The 19,623-nt window shown below is 46.0% G+C and overlaps 1 non-coding gene across 1 annotated transcript; it reads right to left on the bottom strand.

The window, feature by feature from the left end:
* Positions 1-9,411: 9,411 nt before the first annotated feature.
* Positions 9,412-9,485, bottom strand: TRNAN-AUU (transfer RNA asparagine (anticodon AUU)). The gene has a single exon. It is a non-coding gene; the product is annotated as a tRNA-Asn (tRNA).
* Between the last annotated feature and the right edge of the window lie 10,138 nt (positions 9,486-19,623).

Raw genomic sequence — 19,623 nt, forward strand, 5'->3', positions numbered from 1 at the left:
CAGAGGTTCAAAGACCTGCTGGTGAGAAAATTGTCAAGTCAAGCGGAACGTGACCCGTCAACAGCTCCTCCTTCACATTCTCCTGCATCTGGGGGTGCGAGGAAAAGGCTAAGAATTCCGAGCCCACCCGCTGGCGGTGATGCAGGGCAGTCTGGAGTGAGTGCTGACATCTGGTCCGGACTGAAGGACCTGGCAACGATTACTGACATGTCGTCTACTGTCACTGCATATGATTCTGTCACCTTTGAAAGAATGGTGGAGGATTATATGAGTGACCGCATCCAGGTAGGCACGTCAGACAGTCCGAATGTATACTGGCAGGAAAAAGAGGCAATTTGGAGGCCCTTGCACAAACTGGCTTTATTCTACCTAAGTTGCCCTCCCTCCAGTGTGTACTCCAAAAGAGTGTTTAGTGCAGCCGCTCACCTTGTCAGCAATCGGCGTACGAGGTTACTTCCAGAAAATGTGGAGAAGATGATGATCATCAAAATGAATTATAATCAATTCCTCCGTGGAGACATTCACCAGCAATTGCCTCCAGAAAGTACACAGGGATCTGAGATGGTGGATTCCAGTGGGGACGAATTAATAATCTGTGAGGAGGGTGATGTACACAGTGAAAGGGGTGAGGAATCGGAGGATGATGAGGTGGACATCTTGCCTCTGTAGAGCCAGTTTGTGCAAGGAGAGATTGATTGCTTCTTTTTTGGTGGGGGTCCAAACCAACCAGTCATTTCAGTCAGCCGTGTGGCAGACCCTGTTGCTGAAATGATGGGTTCGTCAATGTTTTTCTTTTCAATCTAAGCCCCTGCAGTTTTCTGTAAGAATCTGCTTCGCTATGATGATCAACAAGTCACAAGGGCAAACACTCAGGGCTGGAGGCGTAGATCTTAGGACCAGCTGCTACAAGCATGGCAAAGGTGTCACTATCATTGGTGACACCCAGAGAGGCAGCGAGGGAGATTGTAATGCAGTGCGCGCAGATAAGCAGCGCAATGGTAAAATGGAGGCATGGTCTCATAGGTAGGGGTGTGGCCTGTTGGCCTGAATCTCCATTTTGTTGCTCCGGGTATCCCGGGGGTTGAGTGCTGCACCCGGGGACTAGTGTGTGAGTGGTGCTGGCTCCTGCACAGTGACAGAAACTGGGTGTTGCACGTAATGTCACAGTGAAACACCCATATTCTGTCACTGAAGAGGAGCCGGCACTTTGGTGTCACCCCCCTTGGCGGGTGACACTCGGGTGTGGGCCGCAACCCCGTTGTGATGCCACTGACCCATGGGAAGCTTTACGTGGCTTACCCATGTGTTAGTAGCCCCAAGCATCTTTTGTGTTAGTCCCTGAAGAAAAACTTCAAATATTTACAAATAAATTTTGTAATCAATGGGCCTAATTCAGTAAGGATTGCAAATTCTGCTAAGTAACAGAATTTGCAATCCTTTGGTTCGCATGCTGGGGCCACCCAGCATGCCGCCTCCCTTCTTGACCACGCTGAAATTGCAGTCGCAGTGCAGTTCAGCGTGATCATAAAAAATGGGTTAGCCTCCTGTTGGTGCAGACTGTATGTGTGCGCAGGAAGCCGCCACCATTTTTGTGATCGCAGCTGCTGCATGTGATGTCATGCAACCGCTCTGACCACGCCTCCTGTTTCTCCGTTGCCGACCCCATTTTGAAGCCCTGCCCACGCACCGCTCCATCTCCGACTTGGAAATGGAGTGTTGCTGACCCCCCCCCCCCAGCACCGATTGACAGTCAGAGGCGATCGCATTAACTGCGGGGTGCCGCAGAAAATGCAGGCGCATGCGTATGCTCTTAGCAATTTTTGCAGTTGGACTGCTTATTGCGATTGCAATCCAACCTGAATCAGGCTCTATTACCTATCACAATGCACTGCGGGTAGTACAAAATGGGGTTAATATAAGAGAAAACCCCCCAGAGCTGTGCTCCTTAACTGTCCCTGGTGGCTAGTGGAGCAGCTGCCCAGTAATCAGTGTCCACGCCAGTGCGCACATGGCCCGCCCCCTACAGCCACGCTGGATCACGGTATAGTGTGGGCACAGAAGTCCCTTACCTCCCTTTCATCAGCGGCCTCGTGATCCCGGAGGGCGGTGTGTGTGTGACTTACCTTAGGAAGAAACCGGAGCCTCCGCTGCAGTGACCCAGCAACCAGGGCGCGGGAGTATACTGCGCCGCTGGGAGTGATGGAGCTGCAGTAAAGATGTCTATTAGACCTAGCCTGCTGCAGCCCTTGTAGATTCTTATAAAAAAAAGTTCTTCTTTTCTTGTCAAAATTAATAGCTAAGAATAGGCTGCCTGAGGCAGCCCCCTCTTAAGTGGCCTGCTACTGAAGGCACCAACTACAAACTGAGCTCCCTGTTCATGGAAGCGAGGTTATAGAGGAGGGGGCGCTGAGCATCTTGGGAACAGTCAAAAGCTTTGAGCCTGTTGGTGCCTCAGATCAAGATCCTACTCTACACCCCAATCTGAATCCTTGTGGAGTCCAGTGTACCCCACAGAAGAAATGAATGTGTCACACCCATTGGCAGCAACATTAGAATAGCTGCTGATGGGCACAATTGAGAAAGGAAGGGGGGAAAACATTTGAATCCAGCACATATATGTAATTTGAATATGTAATTTGTACCTTCCTACTTTAAAATGTAATGGATGAACCTCACCCTGTGAGAACTATCTTCATGATCAAGAGATCTCATACGCAAGAAAAGCATGTGCTGGGATAGGGCTGTGGAGGGCGGCTGCTCGGGCACACACCCGTCAAGTTAAGGAGATTCAACTGAGGAAGCACAAGGGAACTGCAGGGAGACCACATATTTTCAGGTGAACATGAGAGGGCGGAAGGCTGCCTAATACTGAAGCACCCTCAAACATCAAACCATATGCAACAACTAGTACAAGCATTCCTGGGGAAAGGTCTGCAGCAGACGGATTTGCATACGGTGATGTCATCCAAGCAATGGGCATAGTTGGCTGCAACCCTCGTCTGCATATGAAAAGAGAAAATGGTCACGCAGGGCATGGCGGCCTTTGTGGGGTTGCGCTTGGATGACCCCTAGATCGCTTTATACACCCCCATCAGTGTGGGGCTCATGTCGGCCATGCCCAAGCCCCTGAAGCATTCAAGCTGATTTCTTGCAGCAGCTGCACCCAGTAACAGCTCCAGAGTTGCTCTACAAGACAAGTAAAAGGGTGTGAGCCCTGCAGCACCACCTGTAGTTTGCATACACACATATATAGGACAGCATCTCTTATATGCCCCAGGGGCAATAAAATAGTAGCCTTATCTAGGGTATCCGTCCATGCCGCTACAGCACTACACACCCAGGCCGACGCAATTGCCTGTCTGAGTAAGGTACCTGAATGTGTATAAATGGACTTCAGGGTAATCTCCTGTTTGCGGTCAGCAGACTCTTTGAGGGTAGCCGTATCCTGGGACGGGAGGGCTACCTTCTTGGATAAGCGTGTTAATGCTTTGTCCACCCAAGGGGAGGATTCCCATCGTAACCTATCCGTTGATGGGAAAGGGGAATCCTTTTGGAAATCTGCAGGAGATTCCCAAGCTTTTTCACATAACTCGTTCAGCTCGTGTGAGGGGGGAAAGGTTACCTCAGGCTTCTTTCCCTTGTACATATGTACCCTCTTGTCAGGGATAGGGGGCTCCTCTGTGATGTGCAAAACATCTTTTATTGCCATAATCATATATCAAATGTATTTTGCCAATTTTGGCTGTAACTTTGCATCATCGTAATCGACACTGGAGTCAGAATCCGTGTCGGTATCTGTGTCAACATCTGGATAGTGGGCGCTTATGAGACCCTGACAGTCCCTGCGACATAGGATTAGGCATTGGTTGAGACCCTGACTGTCCCAAAGCTTCTGCCTTGTCTAATCTTTTGTGCAATGAGTTTACACTAGCATTTAAAACATTCCACATATCCATCCAATCAGGTGTCGGCGGAGACACCACGTTCATTTGCTCCCGCTCCTCTCTAATATAGCCTTCTTCCTCAGACATGTCGACACACGCGTACCGACACACCACACACACAGGGAATACTTTTACTGAAGACATTTCCCCCACAAGGCCCTTTGGAGAGACAGAGAGAGAGTATGCCAGCACATACCCCAGCGCTATATAACCCAGGAACAGCACAGTAACTTAATGTTTGAACAATCGGTGAGGGGGAACATCTTGAAACCCCAGTTTGTACCCTTGGGACACTATTTGTAAAACACACGAGTCCATGTCCGAATGAATCCAGAACTGACTGAAGAGTTTTAGACGTGCCCCCACTGGTGCGGGCTCCTGCAAGAGAGCCCCAGCGTCATGCAGTGGATTTGGCAGAAGCAGAGGATGATCTCTGCTCCTGCGATCTTGAAGAGGATGCAGACCTCTTCTCTCTTCTCCTTCCTCTACCTGCAAAGAAAGGGGAATCTTAACTTCTTGCATATCTATTGGGCCGAAATGACTGCATCAGATAATGATGCGTCTTCATCCGTTGGGAGGGAACATAGGGCAAGAAGGTTGACTTACCTGCGGGAGCTGCCGAGATCAAATTAACTAGGCAGTCACCAAACAAGGCTTCACCTTCATAGGGAAGAGACTCCCTTTCTTCTTGGAGTCAGCATCAGCATTCTCTTGGTGAATCCACAATGCCCTCCTATCCGACACTGCCATGAAATTGGCCCGTGAACTCAAGAGTCCTATATCCCTTGCAGTCTCACGTAAGTATGCTGCAGTGTCCTTGATATGATACAACGTAAGGAGTATCCCATCTCTCCAGGGTATCTATATCGGATGACAAGGTATTCGACCAATTCTTGAATATTACTACTCACCCATGCACATGTAATGGCAGGTCTAAGTAATGTACCCGTGGTTACATAACTAGAAATAATGTAGCTTCCTGCATACGATCCGCTGGATTTGTGACAGGGCCCCGTGCAGAACAGGGGGTGACTCCCACTTTATTCTGTCCGCGGCGGGAAATGAATAAACAACCAGAATCCTTTTGGGGATTTGAAACCATCTTGTCGAGCTGGCCCAGACTTTCTCAAACAGAGATGGAGGAACGTTACATCAGCTTTCATTATATATCTATATATACATACATATAGACCCCTTTGTCAGGAACAGCAGGGTCTTCAGTGATTTTAATATGTCCTTAATATCCACAATCATGTACTGAATGCTCCTTGCCAATATTGGATCTAATCAGGAAACATTATGGTCGACATAAGTATCAGTATCCGTGTCAGTATCAGTGTGTAGTAACTGGGCAAAATAACATTTTTGCGACCCAGCGGGGCCTGAGGGAAAAGAAACATAGCCATGAATATCACATCTATTCTCTACGTCTGTGTCTGGGACACAGATTTATCCAACCTTACTCTGATATTACTGAAACATTTACCCAGTCAGTTATTGGTGGTGCCAACAGGGCCACCATCATATGTCTGCATTCCTAATATAGTTTCCTCTTGGGAAAAACATTCAGCCACCGACATGTTGACACACATATACCAAGTACCCACAGACACACCGGCTTATGGGGGACAGACCGTCAGTAAATCTGTCAGAGGGACACAGAGGATTTTTCAGCTCACAATCCAGCGCCAAAAGTACACAGTCTGGGAAATAATAAACTCTATAGTGATAGACTTGTAATGCTCTAAAGATGTTCTGGTGAGGTGAGGAAGAAGCCCCGCCGCTGTAATGGCGCGTATCTGTCCCGCTCAGAAATAATTAATTACGCTAGCGGGGTAAGGACAGTGCCCAGGCACTAATGTCCACTTTTTCCAGCCTTTTGTGAGGAATTTATGCTGCCCAGGGTGCCCCCCCCCCCCCCGTGCCCTGCACCCTGCAGTGCCTGTGTTTGTGTGGGAGCATGGCGCGCAGCGTTCCGCTCGCTGCTCGGTACCTCAGAATGCCGTCACTGAAGAAGAAGTCTTCTGTTCTTCTGCTACTCACCTGTCTTCTGGCTCTGTAAGGGGGTGACGGCAGGCTGCGGGAGTGTGCATCTAGGCGTACCCAGCGATCAGCACCCTCAGGAGCTAATGGTGTCCTGTCAGCCTGAAGCAGAGCCATTGAACTCACTAGAAGTTGGTCATACTTCTCTCCCCTAAGTCCCACGAAGCAGGGAGACTGTTGCCAGCAGCCTCCCTGAAAATAAAAAAAACTAACAAGTCTTTTCAGAGAAACTCAGTAGAGCTCCCCTGTAGTGCATCCAGTATCACTGCGCACAATACTAAAACTGGAGTCTGGAGGAGGGGCATAGAGGGAGGAGACAGTTCACACCCTTTGAAAGTCTTAAAGTGCCCATGTCTCCTGCGGATCCCGTCTATACCCCATGGTTCTTAATGTGACCCCAGCATCCTCTAGGACGTATGAGAAAACAAATAACGCACACACGAGGAGGAGAGAACTAAGGAAGCTATAAGGAGAAGAGGGGAGGGAGGGGGGGGTTGAAAGGTAAGGTAGTAAAGGCATATTGGATAAACTACAACCTTATACATATTCATTAATGTACCAGTAGTTAGAAGTAGAAGAGCTCTAACAGAAACCACAAAGCTTAGCTAAAGCCACACCACACTGGATATGCCCAATCTCATTTGATTTTTGTAGCAAAGCAGTATTGGACTTTGTTAATACATGGATGGGAGACTGCTTGGTAGTATCAGATTCTTTAGGTGTTTTTAAACTACCAACACCATTTTCTTGGTACATTTAATTTTTACATGTATTCTTTTATGTACCAGAAGTTAGAAGTAGAAGAGCTGTAACAGAAACCACCAGCTCATCTACAGCCACAGCACACTGGATTTGCCCAATCTCTCCTGATCATGGAAGCTGAGCAGTGTTGGTCCTGGTTTTAGTACTTGGATGGGAGACCACAAGGAAATACCAGGAGCTGTGTGTATTTTTACAATACTAACACCGTTCTCTTGATGCATTCCATTTTGAAACATTGGGGCAGATCTATTAAGCCTGGTGAACTGATAAAGTGCAAGGTGATAAAGTACCAGCCAGTCAGCTCCTAACTGTCATTTTTCAAACCCAGCCTGTGACATGGCAATTAGGAGCTGATTGGCTGGTACTTTATCACCATGCAAATTATCATTTCACCAGGTTTAATAAATCGGCTGCTTACTCATTTATGTACGAGTAGTTAGAAGTAGAAGAACTCTAACAGAAACCACTAAGCTCATCTACAGCCACACCACACTGTATATGCCCAATATCACCTGATTTTAGGCCTGGTTTGTTCTTGGATGTGAGACCACCTGGGAATACCAGGTGCTGTAGGTAGTTTTATACTACCAACACCGTTCTCTTGATGCATTCCATTTTGAAACATTGGGGCAGATCTATTAAGCCTGGTGAACTGATAAAGTGCAAGGTGATAAAGTACCAGCCAGTCAGCTCCTAACTGTCATTTTTCAAACCCAGCCTGTGACATGGCAATTAGGAGCTGATTGGCTGGTACTTTATCACCATGCAAATTATCATTTCACCAGGTTTAATAAATCGGCGGCTTACTCATTTATGTACGAGTAGTTAGAAGTAGAAGAACTCTAACAGAAACCACTAAGCTCATCTACAGCCACACCACACTGTATATGCCTCTTCTTACATTCCGCTGCACTTATTGTGGGGTAGCCGCAATCCCTTCTGCTGTACGGTTCCACATTACATTGTTTCTTGTCACTTCCTGTTGATGCAGTAAGGAAACATCCAGGAATTACAGCAGCTTAGTTTTTTTTTTTTTTTTTAACTGGGGCAATTTAGCTAGATCACGGGGCAATTTAGCTCCTTTGGTCCTTTTTTTAGGACCAGTTAATCAGACAGTTGAGCAAACTGAAAAACAGCTAAGAGGAAATTTCCACTTAAATGGTATTTTCTAATCTTATCTGACCATGACTAAGAATAAAGGATACACAAGATAAACTCTTAGAGCCATGGACCTTATCCATGTTTAAGCTCCATCAAATCTGTAATCAATAGCACTACATGCTCCCACTTTACCACTGTACTATATACTCTACCTGTGTTTTTAAGGTAAAAACACCATTTAACCCCAGTGACACTTGAATTAAAGCAGCAGCCTCTGGAATAGCATTCCTTAGCATTAATCCCAGGAAATCTGCAATCTTCACGCTCTTTGATAGCCATGCTACATTGCTGTTTACTTGGATGGAGCAGAGAGCACAACATCAGGACATAGGAAATATTACAATGCATGATAAGAAAGGTGTGAGCTCTACAGCAAGGCCTCTAACCCTTTGCCAGTGCCAAATACATAGGGCTTAACTCAGATCTGATCACAGCAGCAAATTTATTAGCTAAAACCATGTACACTGCAGTGGGGGGGGTGTATAATATGTGCAGAGAGAGTTAGATTTTGGTGCGGTGTGTTCAAACTGAAATCTAAATTGCAGTGTAAAAACAAAACAGCCAGTATTTACCCTGCACACAAACAATATAACCCACCTAAATCTCTCTGCAAATGTTATATCTGCCCCCCCCCCCCATCCCTGCAGTGCACATGGTTTTGCCCACTAGCTAACAAATTTGCTGCATCTGGGAATTACAGCAGCTTAATATTTCTTTTTACAGAAGGTTCAGCAAATTAAATTATTTAGTGAAATACTGTAATCATAACAGTTACAGGGATATTGTAGGTAGATTTATTGTCAGTGGATAAATGTAAAAATTAAACCCTTAGGCATAGTTCCAAAATGCTGTCATTGCAATCCAGATTTTAAGGATATCATGCTTGAGCACAGGTGACTTAATTAGAACTTCGGTCAATGTGAATTAACCATTGGACTCAACCATGGTTATCCTTAAAACCCAGGGGTCTATTTAAGATCGATCTTAATCGATGTTGGGCTTCCAGGTTGAAAAAAACACACACATTTGTTTTCACATTAAACAGACTTCCACATGAGAAAGCAGCAAGGATGCAGTGGCGTTAATGTTTCCTGGTGTCAACTTGTATTATTTCAGTAGACATTGAAATGAGGATGCATCTTGCTGCCTTTCCAATGAAGCAAGTTTAATTTAGTAATAGGTGAAAAACCATCCTTACAAAGGTGTTAATCAGAGACTTGGCTTTGTGGACACTTTTCAGAGAACAAATTTGTTAGCATAAAAATAAAGCCAGAAAATGAAGAGCTGTTTAATCACTCGATTGGATTTTTCTGCCAGCATATTTTTTTTCTCTGCAACCCACTGCTAAATTGTGCTTCCTAGCTGTTTTTTATAAAATCACTGAATCAAATCTAACTCTGATTACATCAGAGAAGGCCATGTACCCTACACCATAAGAGGAGGTTTGAAATTTTGACTTGTCTACTTAAATATCACCAAAATCTGATCACAAGGTTAATTACGTCCCTGGGTGGGATTGAACCACCAACCTTTTGGTTAATAGCCAAACACACTAACCGATTGCGCCACAGAGACACTTTGCAAAAGTCCATACTGACAAAGGCTAATAAGCATTCATCTAAAACGTTTCCTAGAAAAACTTTAAAAAGTCAATAATCTGGAGAGTTTTTGTAAGATGTTTCTTCCATCAACCAACGAAGAAACACATTGGTACTTTCCCATGATGAGTGAGTGCTTCAGGATCTCTTGCACTTACATGTGCAGCAGAGTACTGCAATGGAAGCATGCTGGGCCCATAACCCAGAGGTAGGCAGATTGAAACTATCCTCTGCAATATGCATTTTTTTTGTTAATTAAAGTAATCCAAAACTGGGATTGATATTTTGTCTCTTTTATTTTTACTTAAAGTACAATAACTTTTACCATTTTAATTTGTTTTAATAGTATATTGACAGTATTATTTTCTTTCAAAAATCCACTTCATTTTCTTTACCCTATTATTAAAATGGTAATTGAAGAAGAGGAATTGTTGCTTTGACTGCAGCATTCCCGGGGTTAACTGGTGTTTCTTCAAGTCACAAGGTATGGAGCTGCTGTATAGTTACTCGCAAGTCAGTAGTTGTATGATGCTCACACCTGTTAAGCTGGATACACACAGAATGCCCTACACAGGGGGTGAAATGAGCGCCCCCCCCACCCCCCGTACGCTCAGCACACATCACGCTGTGCTGAGCGGGGGGAGAGATGTGTGCTGAGCAGTTCGCTCAGCACACATCTCTCCCCAAAATCGGGCCGTGAATACGGACCTTTAAACTGGATCCACACTTAGATTATCTGTCCAATTTTTTTTTCTAGTTGAAACAAAATTATGCTAATATGTGGCAGCAAATTACAATTGACCATTTGTTCACAAACACTGGAAAACATCCAAAAATGGTCATTTAGATAAATTGGTTAAATCCATTTCATTTAGCTAATTTATCCAAACTACCTTTATTGTATCTTTGTGGGTGAATGATGTGTGGGTCAGTGTTGAGGGTGGTGGAGGAGATGGGTAATAGGCACAGCAGGGTGTGGACAGTCAAATAGTGTGCTTAGAGGTTCAGAGTCATTGTATGAGACTCTGGCAACAGTGACTTGATGAGTCTGGTGTCCATAGGGTGGGACGCATTAACCTTTTTATGCTATTGAAATAGTTCTCCTCCTGACCGACGCAGTTCCTTGCTCCGAGGTTGGTGTATTGTCCTGTTGCAGCGCCTCTCCACTGTGGTCACAGTGAGCTGTGTGGTGTTGCTGGCGCATGCCAATCTCCCCCCAACCTCCCTCTTGCATTTCAGACCTACGTACGCATGATGGGATCTTGTATGATATGCGCGTGTGCTGTAGAGATGAAAGTGGGGGTGAGGAGGCAGATCGTGAGATGGGGAAACTTTGTGGACTGTTAGCGAAGGGGAGCACTGGGCAATCTGAGTTGCAAAGAGGGCAGCAGAAGAGGTTATTGCATGTGCACTGGTGACAGGTCCATCCTTGGTGGCCAGCCTCAGTGGTAAAGGGGTACATGAGCTAGTGTCCCTTGGCCAGCCATGTACCATGGCCACCTCCCTACCTCCTATATATTCTCCCTGATCTGTCACTTTGTTACGGTCTGCTGCTGGCACTGGTGTATCGTCCTGCAGTTGCCGTCTCCGCCCATTGCTGTGACTTCCCCCAGAGTTAGCCACACAGAGTGACAGATCTGGGAAAATATATAGGAGATCATTACTTTCACTTGCAGCCTACCTTATTTTTTGCAGCCTAGCATGCTCCTGACCCCTTCTCTCACTAATACTTATACAACATTCATGAACTCATCTTAAGGTTTCTTTATTATTCAGTCACACTGTCTTGGATCCAAACCATTTCCTGTGGCATTGCAGTCAAACAATTGAGCTATTTACCCTTGCATAGAAAGGTATAATCTAAGCTAGAGAATTCTATTTGGAGCTCACCTTGTACTTTGTGAAGAAATAATCAGCTTTGTGGCTGAGCAGATATATGGAGTGTGTGGCTGCACACTGCATTGATCTGCTGAGTTGCAATGCTAATAATTTTTTTTTTTGCAAAGTACCAATAGCTTCATTGTGAAGGTGGAAAGAAGGGTGTTACGGCATGGAATGTACAAACTGCGAGACCCTGCTGGTAGCGCCTTTGTCTATTTAGTAGGAAGGGCTTGTAACAGCCGGGGGGCAATGGAGGAAGCCCCTTTAGGGCTGGAGCCCGGCGGCAACTGACTCCGTTGTCTCTGGCAGTTCCGCCCCTGGACTAGAGGAATGGTCAAGAACATGGCAACATTTAATGCCAAAAAATGCAAAATCATACACGTCTCAAAAATGCAAAGGCTAACTATAATATTAAGGGCATTATAATGGCAAGAGGAAAGCTATCTAAGTATTACTATTTCAGGTAAGCAATGTAACAAAGCAATAGGAAAGGCAAGTCAGATGCTTGTTTGCATAGGTTAAAGAACCAGTAGCAGAAAAAAGTAATACAGGTTGAGTATCCCATATCCAAATATTCCGAAATACGGAATATTCCGAAATACGGACTTTTTTGAGTGAGACTGAGATAGTGAAACCTTTGTGTTTTGATGGCTCAGTGTACACAAACTTTGTTTAATACTCAAAGTTATTAAAAATATTGTATTAAATGAACTTCAGACTGTGTGTATAAGGTGTATATGAAACATAAATGAATTCTGTGAATGTACACACACTTTGTTTAATGCACAAAGTTATAAAAAATATTGGCTAAAATGACCTTCAGGCTGTGTGTATAAGGTGTATATGAAACATAAATGCCTTCTGTGCTTAGATTTAGGTCCCATCACCATAATATCTCGTTATGGTATGCAATTATTCCAAAATACAGAAAAATACGATATCCAAAATTCCTCTGGTCCCAAGCATTTTGGATAAGGGATACTCAACCTGTAATGCCACTGTATAGGTCCTTGGTACAGCCACATTTAGAATCCTGTGTTCAGTTCCAGAAGCCATATCTCCAGAAGGCTGTAAATACATTAGGGCAACTAAAATTGTGCATGGCCTACATCACAAAACTTACCTGGAAATACTAAAAAATGTTGATGTGTATAGTTTGGAGAAGGGAAGAGGGAACATACAGTAATAGAAACATTTAAATATATAGAGAGGAATGTAATAGGGTGTGAGAATCAGAAAGTGAGAGATTTTGTGTTTTTTCCTGTTGTTTTTTTTGTTTTTGTTTGATTGTTTGTTTTTAAAGTGGCAATCCTTTACATGGCAAAACCAGGTTGATATTTGCCATGTAAAGGATTGCCACCGTGGGCATGTGTAGAAGGGGCACTGCTACTGTTGGCATTATGTGTGTAAGCTGCACTGATATGGTGGTTATGTGTATAAAGGGCACTGCGACTGTGGGTATTATTATTATTATTATTACATGCGGTGTAATGACAATAAGATAGTGCTACTGTGTGGCGTATTTTGATTTGGGGTGCTATTGTGTGGCCATGCCCCTTCCTTGTGATACCACACCTTCTTTTTTTAAGGAGCGCACTGTCCCTTTATTAAGTATTGGAGAGAGGGCCCAAATTAATAGTTTGCAGGGAGGCGCCAAACACCCTAGCACTGGCCCTTTGGTAGGGGACAGGATTTGCTTCTGCTTGTGCACATATGTTATGATTGCCAGCCAACAGCACTGGTTTTGCCTATAACACTAACTATAAATATTTTGAATTGGTCCTGGACCACCAATCCAAGGCACCCCTGCAAGTGTCCTGAGGCACCCCAGGGTGCAGTTTGAGAACCACTGGTCTAGTGAGTACCCAGGATAATTATTGTAGCTGGTCTGCGGGTAACAGCTCTCAGATCCACTTCTAGAAAAAAATGCAGCAATGTAATTTGAGTGACAAACTGCAGAGATGAACCCTTTCTGTGACTGCTGCACAGGGATCACACAAACTCTATTCATAGGGCTGACTTCACTTAGGGGAGATGTTCTCACCCCGCAAAGAAGTGCGAGTATATACCGCACTTACGGTACCATTGGATTTACAGATATTTTCTTGCAATACACTATGGGGGTCATTCTGAGTTGATTGCTCGCTAGCAGTTTTTAGCAGCCATGCAAACGCATTGTCGCTGCCCACTGGAGAGTGTATATTCACTTTGGAGAAGTGCGAACACTTGAGCAGCAGAGCGCCTGCAAAATCATTTCAAAATAAGACCAGCACTGTAGTTACACTTCGTGTGCGTTGATTCTAACAACCGAGGGACGGCTTTTGATGTCACACACCCATCCAGCGAATGCCCAGCCACGTCTGCATTTCTTCTGCCACGCCTGCATTTTTCCAAGCACTCCCTGAAAACGGTCAGTTGCCACCCAGAAACGCCCTCTTTCTGTCAATCTCCTTGTGGCCTGTTCTGTGATTGGAATAATCGCTAGAACTAGTGCAAAACCACAATGGACTTTGTACCCGTACGATGCGCATGCACATTACGGAGCATGCGCATGCACAGATTAGCCATTTTTTTCAACTGATTGCTACGCAGCGAACAACGGCAGCATGCGATCAACTCGGAATGACCCCCTATATACATAGAAACATGGATTTTTACTGCAGGAATTATGGTTAGTTTAGGGGTATCGGTTAGGGTCAACAGAGGTGTAGCTAGGGGTCCAAGCGCCCCTGGCAAAGTAAGGGACTGGCGCCCCCCCTTTCGATAAAGCATTGCAGTCCATTGGCGGTTACCATGTTGGAGCCACAGCAACTGACCCCCTCCCCCACACGCTGCCCTACATCATCGGCTGGGATTCACTGTTGGTGTGAAGCCACTGGGAACAGTCTGGTAGCATTAGCAGCAGTCTGTGTCATAGATAGGGAAGGCAGAAGGTTAACTAGCTAATAGCAGTCTGTTGGCAGCAGAGGCTGGGCGGGGGGCTGAGAATGAGCCAACGCTGATCAATGTCCAGTCTGCTTAGACAAAAATATTTTGTGATCAGGGCTGGTTCTAGACCAAAGGAGCCAATGGCAAAAATTTCCTTTGGCACCCCCCCCCCCCCACACACATACACACACACCAAAAAAGAACATATCCCAGTTTAACATAACGCTATGTGGTGCAAGGTGTGGAGCTGGTTACTTGTATCAGACCTCTGACATTTGCCTTTTCACCCATATTGCATACTTTTTCTTGCAGGTTGTGTCTTAATTCAAGAAGTGTTCTAAGTACTTCAGCTTAGTATCTTTACTGACCCCTCTTTACCCCACACTACATAACTGACCCCTCTATACCCTACACTACATCACTGACCTTTCTATAACCATCACTGCATTACTGACCCCTCTATACAGTACACTGACCTCTATATACCTGCTAGTACATCCCTGATGCCTATATTCCCTAAGCTAAATCCCTGATGCCTCTATTCCCTACGCTACATCCCTGACGCCTCTATTCCCTATGCTACATCCCTGACGCCTCTATACCCTACGCTACATCCCTGATGCCTCTATTCCCTACGCTACATTCCTGATGCCTCTATAACCTACGCTACATCCCTGACGCCTCTATACCCTACGCTACATCCCTGACGCCTCTATACAGTACAATGCATTACTGATCCCTCTAGACCATACATCCTCATTACATCAGAGAGATAGTGAAACACTGGAAAAAATAAGGATAAAGTGGACTACAGAAACTGATGCTCTAAACAAAGGAGAGAGAGAGAAAAGCACAAGGGAAAGTGGGCAATCGGAACACCATAGAGAGAGGAGAGATAGAAATGCCTGAAAAAGTAAAGGGGGTTGGGTATGGCATCCGGCGCTCGGGATTCCAGCAGTCACATGATACCTAATCCTAACCCTCTGGGGGGGGTGGCGGATAGGGCTAACCCTCAGGGGGTGGCAGCTAGGACTAACCCCCCCCCCCTCCTAGTGCCTTCCCTATCACCCGCTCCCCCGGTCCTAACCCTCCCTCCAATACTCGCCTTCGGGATGTTGGCTGTCTGTGTGCCGGCACCAGTCTCCCAAGTGGTGTCAGGATTCCAACATCGGTCAAATGACCGCCGGTATACCGTCTGCCGGGATGGTAAATGTATCCTGAGGACAGGTAGTGAGTGTGGAGGGATAGGTGGTTCAGTAAAATGTAACAGCTCAAACTGCGATCATTCACTGATAAATTGATTTATAGCTCTCCCTTTTAAACCATTGCAGTCATAAAAGCAATGTTTTTTAAACTTTTAAATAAAGCTTGTTAGCATCCCCAGCACACTGTATATGCTGGGAGATGTAGTTCTCAATATGAAAACATTTAATTACTGTATGAACTCTAATTCCCCAACTGAAACCTCTCACAAACACACACTCCTAAATCTAGTACACACACACACACACACACACATTTCCCCAGTACTGACAACTCTCATCACTTCCACACACTGACAACTCCCTCCTGCTCCTCTCCCCACTGACACTGACAGCTCCCTCACAGTCACACACATCCTCCACCCCCCCACACACACACACACTGATAGCACACATGCACAAATCCCCCCCTCCTCGACACTAACTGTCACGGACTGCTTGGGCAGCAGGGGGCAGGCTCTGACTTGAAGTGCTGAAATTCAACAGCTCTCTCGAACTTGCAAGGCATGGCTGTGCAGCTGTCTCCAGCCATCTCCTTGCCCACTGTGTAATTTGTGGCGATCTCTGATGTTCCCCGCTCTGCCTCTACAACCGGCACATAATGTACAGCAGTGGTGACTCCTGAGTATGGGCCTGGAGAACTCCGCCTACCGGGGGGTAGGGATTAATAATTTCAAAGGGGCAGAGCTAGGAGTGAAGCAGTGGACAGCAGTTGAGGGGCGTTTCAAACTGTAACAGGGTTGGGACAATTTCAGTATCCTTCCCTCACCGTCTAATTGGTCAGTCCCACGCTGATTGCCATAGCGCCCTTTCGAGACTGCAGAACTCTATCCCTTAGCCACGGTTAGCACAGCTGGATGGTGCCCCTGGCAAGTGCCATCCTGGCCAAGGGGTAGATACGCCCCTGAGGGTCAGGGCCAGCAACAGAAATCTCGGGGCCCAGTGCACTGATATCTCTGGGGCCCCCTCAACCCCCCTTAACTTGGCAGAGGGATCTTTAAAAAAAATGGAGCCTTTGACTCGGACCGTCAGTGAGGCCAGCAGGTGGTTTTCATACTGGGCTATCCAGCTCTTCGGTGGCGGTGGCAGGGACATTCAGAAAAGGGCCAGCACAGCAACATGCATAATAATGGCAATACAGTATGGACCACAGGGACTGGACAAAGTGATGGGGTAAAAGGAGGGGGGAGGGTTTAGTTGGCCTGTTAATTGTTTTCCTGCTTAAATTGAGCAGTTGGTGGATACACTTTAAAAAGCAATATTGGCACTGTGGCCCCATTATTTCTGTTCTTAATACTTGGAGCCCTGAACAAGTGTCCCCTTTGTCCCCCCTGTCACCGGGCCTGTTCAGGCGTTACCTATGGAGAAGCTGCGACATGACATCCTAGGACACGATACTGCACCATGCATCACCATTATATTTCAGTGTGCCTTGTCAATATTTAAATCTTGTTCTGTGTGACGTGAGTTGTAAATGGTTGAAAATCTCTGTGCTACAGTATCGTCACCATGTAGTTATAACAACACCGCAAAACCACCAAAAGACGTGTTTTGGTAGAGGGACTGCTGGAGGGGCCCATTGGGGCCCCCAGTTTGCTACCCCACCCCAGTATACCTGTGCTGTAGCCAGTGGAAGAGGCACTATCTTCCCGGTGATCTCTTCGGGAAGATGGTGCCGCACATAGAAAGCAAAGACTCTGGCTGCACTCTCCTGCCCTCGCTCTAAGCAAGGTGATCGGGCCACAAAAGGACCCCTGCCGGACCCCGGCCTGTGGGCCACAAAAGGATGCATTGGGGGCGGCATGCGGCCCATGGGTTTGACACCCCTGCCCTAGAGTATCAAAATTTGTTTCACGGCACCCCTAGGCCAAAGTTTTTTTTATTGAGAAATTCAGAAAAAAATATAAAATTAAGTAAATTGTGTTTATAGCATGTCATCCTCAGGTTCAGTTATGTTGTGAGGGAATGGTTTTGCCAATTTAATAAAGTATAAATAATTTTAATTGGTCCTGGACCACCAAACTATGCTACCAGTGCAAGAACCCCAGTTTGGAAACTACTGCCATAAAATAAACCTTTTTTGTTTTTTTTAAACTACATGTAATACACCTTAGATCTCAGTTCCTAAAAGGTTTTAAACCCTTGCATACAGTAAACTACACATATTTAAAAATCCTACACCGGGCACAAGTGCTCACGGGCCAATTTCATGGCAGTCTCGGATAGGAGGGCATTGTGGATTCACCAAGGGAATGCTGATGCTGACTCCAAGAAGAAAGGGAGTCTCTTCCCTATGAAGGTGAAGCCTTGTTTGGCGACGGCCTAGTTAATTTGATCTCGGCAGCTCCCGCAGGTAAGTCATCCTTCTTGCCCTATGTTCCCTCTCAACGGATGAAGACGCATCATTATCTGACGCAGTCATTTCGGCCCAATAGATATGCAAGAAGTTAAGATTCCCCTTTCTTTGCAGGTAGAGGAAGGAAAAGAGGGAAGAGGTCTGTAGCCTCTTCAAGATCGCAGGAGCAGAGATCGTCCTCTGCTTCTGCCAAATCCACTGCATGACGCTGGGGCTCTCTTGCAGGAGCCCGCACCAGTGGGGGGCACGTCTAAAACTCTTCAGTCAGTTCTAGATTCATTCGGACCTGGACTCGTGGGTTTTACAAATAGTGTCCCAAGGGTACAAACTGGGGTTTCAAGACGTTCCCCCTCACCGATTGTTCAAATCAGCCTTAGTCAGCAGGGAGAAGGTTTTTATTCAAGCCTCTTCGTGGTCCAGAAGCCGGACGGCTCAGTCAGACCAATCTTAAATCTGAAATCCCTTAATTTCTACCTAAAGAAATTCAATTTCAAGATGGAATCTCTCAGGGTAGTGATCTCCAGTCCGGGGGATAAAGGAGATTTCATGGTTTTGGTAGACATAAATGATGCCTACTTATATGTTCCCATTTAGCCACTGCATCAAGCTACCTGAGGTTTGCAATTCAGGATTGTCATTACCAATTTCAGACGTTGCCGTTTGGTCTGTCCACGGCTCCGAGGATTTTCACCAGGGTGATGGCGGAAATGATGGTCCTCCTTCGCAAGCAAGGAGTCACAATTATCCCGTACTTGGATGATCTCCTGATAAAGGCGAGATCCAGGGACCAGTTGGTGCAAAACATCTACTCTCCCTGACAGTTCTTCAACAACATGGTTGGCTCCTAAACTTGCCAAAATCGCAGTAGGTCCCAATGACGCGGTTGTTGTTTTTGGGAGTGATACTGGACACAGAAGAGGTTTTCTTCTAGTGGAAAGGCTCTGGAGATCCAGAGTCTGGTCAAACAAATTCTGGAACCAGCAAGAGTGTTAATCCATCAATGCATTCAGTTGCTGGGGAAGATGGTTGCGGCCTACGAGGCCATTCAGTTTGGCAGGTTCCATGCCAGAGTGTTCCAGTGGGACCTGTTGGACAAGTGGTCCGGATCCCACCTACACATGCACCGGAGGATAATCCTGTCTTCCAAGACCAGAATCTCACTCCATTGGTGGCTGCACAGTTCTCACCACCTAGAGGGGCGATGGTTCGGGATCCAGGACGGGATCCTAGGGACCACGGATGCAACCCTCCGAGGCTGGAGAGCAGTCACACAGAGGGAAAACATCCAAGGAAGATGGTCAAGTCTTCCTTGGATGTTTTCATCTCCACATAAATGTTCTGGAGTTAAGGGCCATTTAATAACTGCAGACACAGTACGCACTGGGACGGGTGCCCAGCATCCTCTACGGACTAAGAGAAAAGGATTTACCGGTAGGTATTAAAATCCTATTTTCTCTAACGTCCTAGAGGATGCTGGGGACTCCGTAAGGACCATGGGGATAGACGGGCTCCGCAGGAGACATGGGCACTTTAAGAAAGACTTTAGTTCTGAGTGTGCACTGGCTCCTCCCTCTATGCCCCTCCTCCAGACCTCAGTTTGATACTGTACCCAGTGGAGACTGGGTGCTTTTCAGGAGCTCTCCTGAGCTTTCTGACAGAAAGTATTTTGTTAGGTTTTTAATTTTCAG

This window comes from Pseudophryne corroboree, unplaced genomic scaffold (assembly GCF_028390025.1).
Source record: "Pseudophryne corroboree isolate aPseCor3 unplaced genomic scaffold, aPseCor3.hap2 scaffold_1110, whole genome shotgun sequence".
Classification (NCBI taxonomy): domain Eukaryota; kingdom Metazoa; phylum Chordata; class Amphibia; order Anura; family Myobatrachidae; genus Pseudophryne; species Pseudophryne corroboree.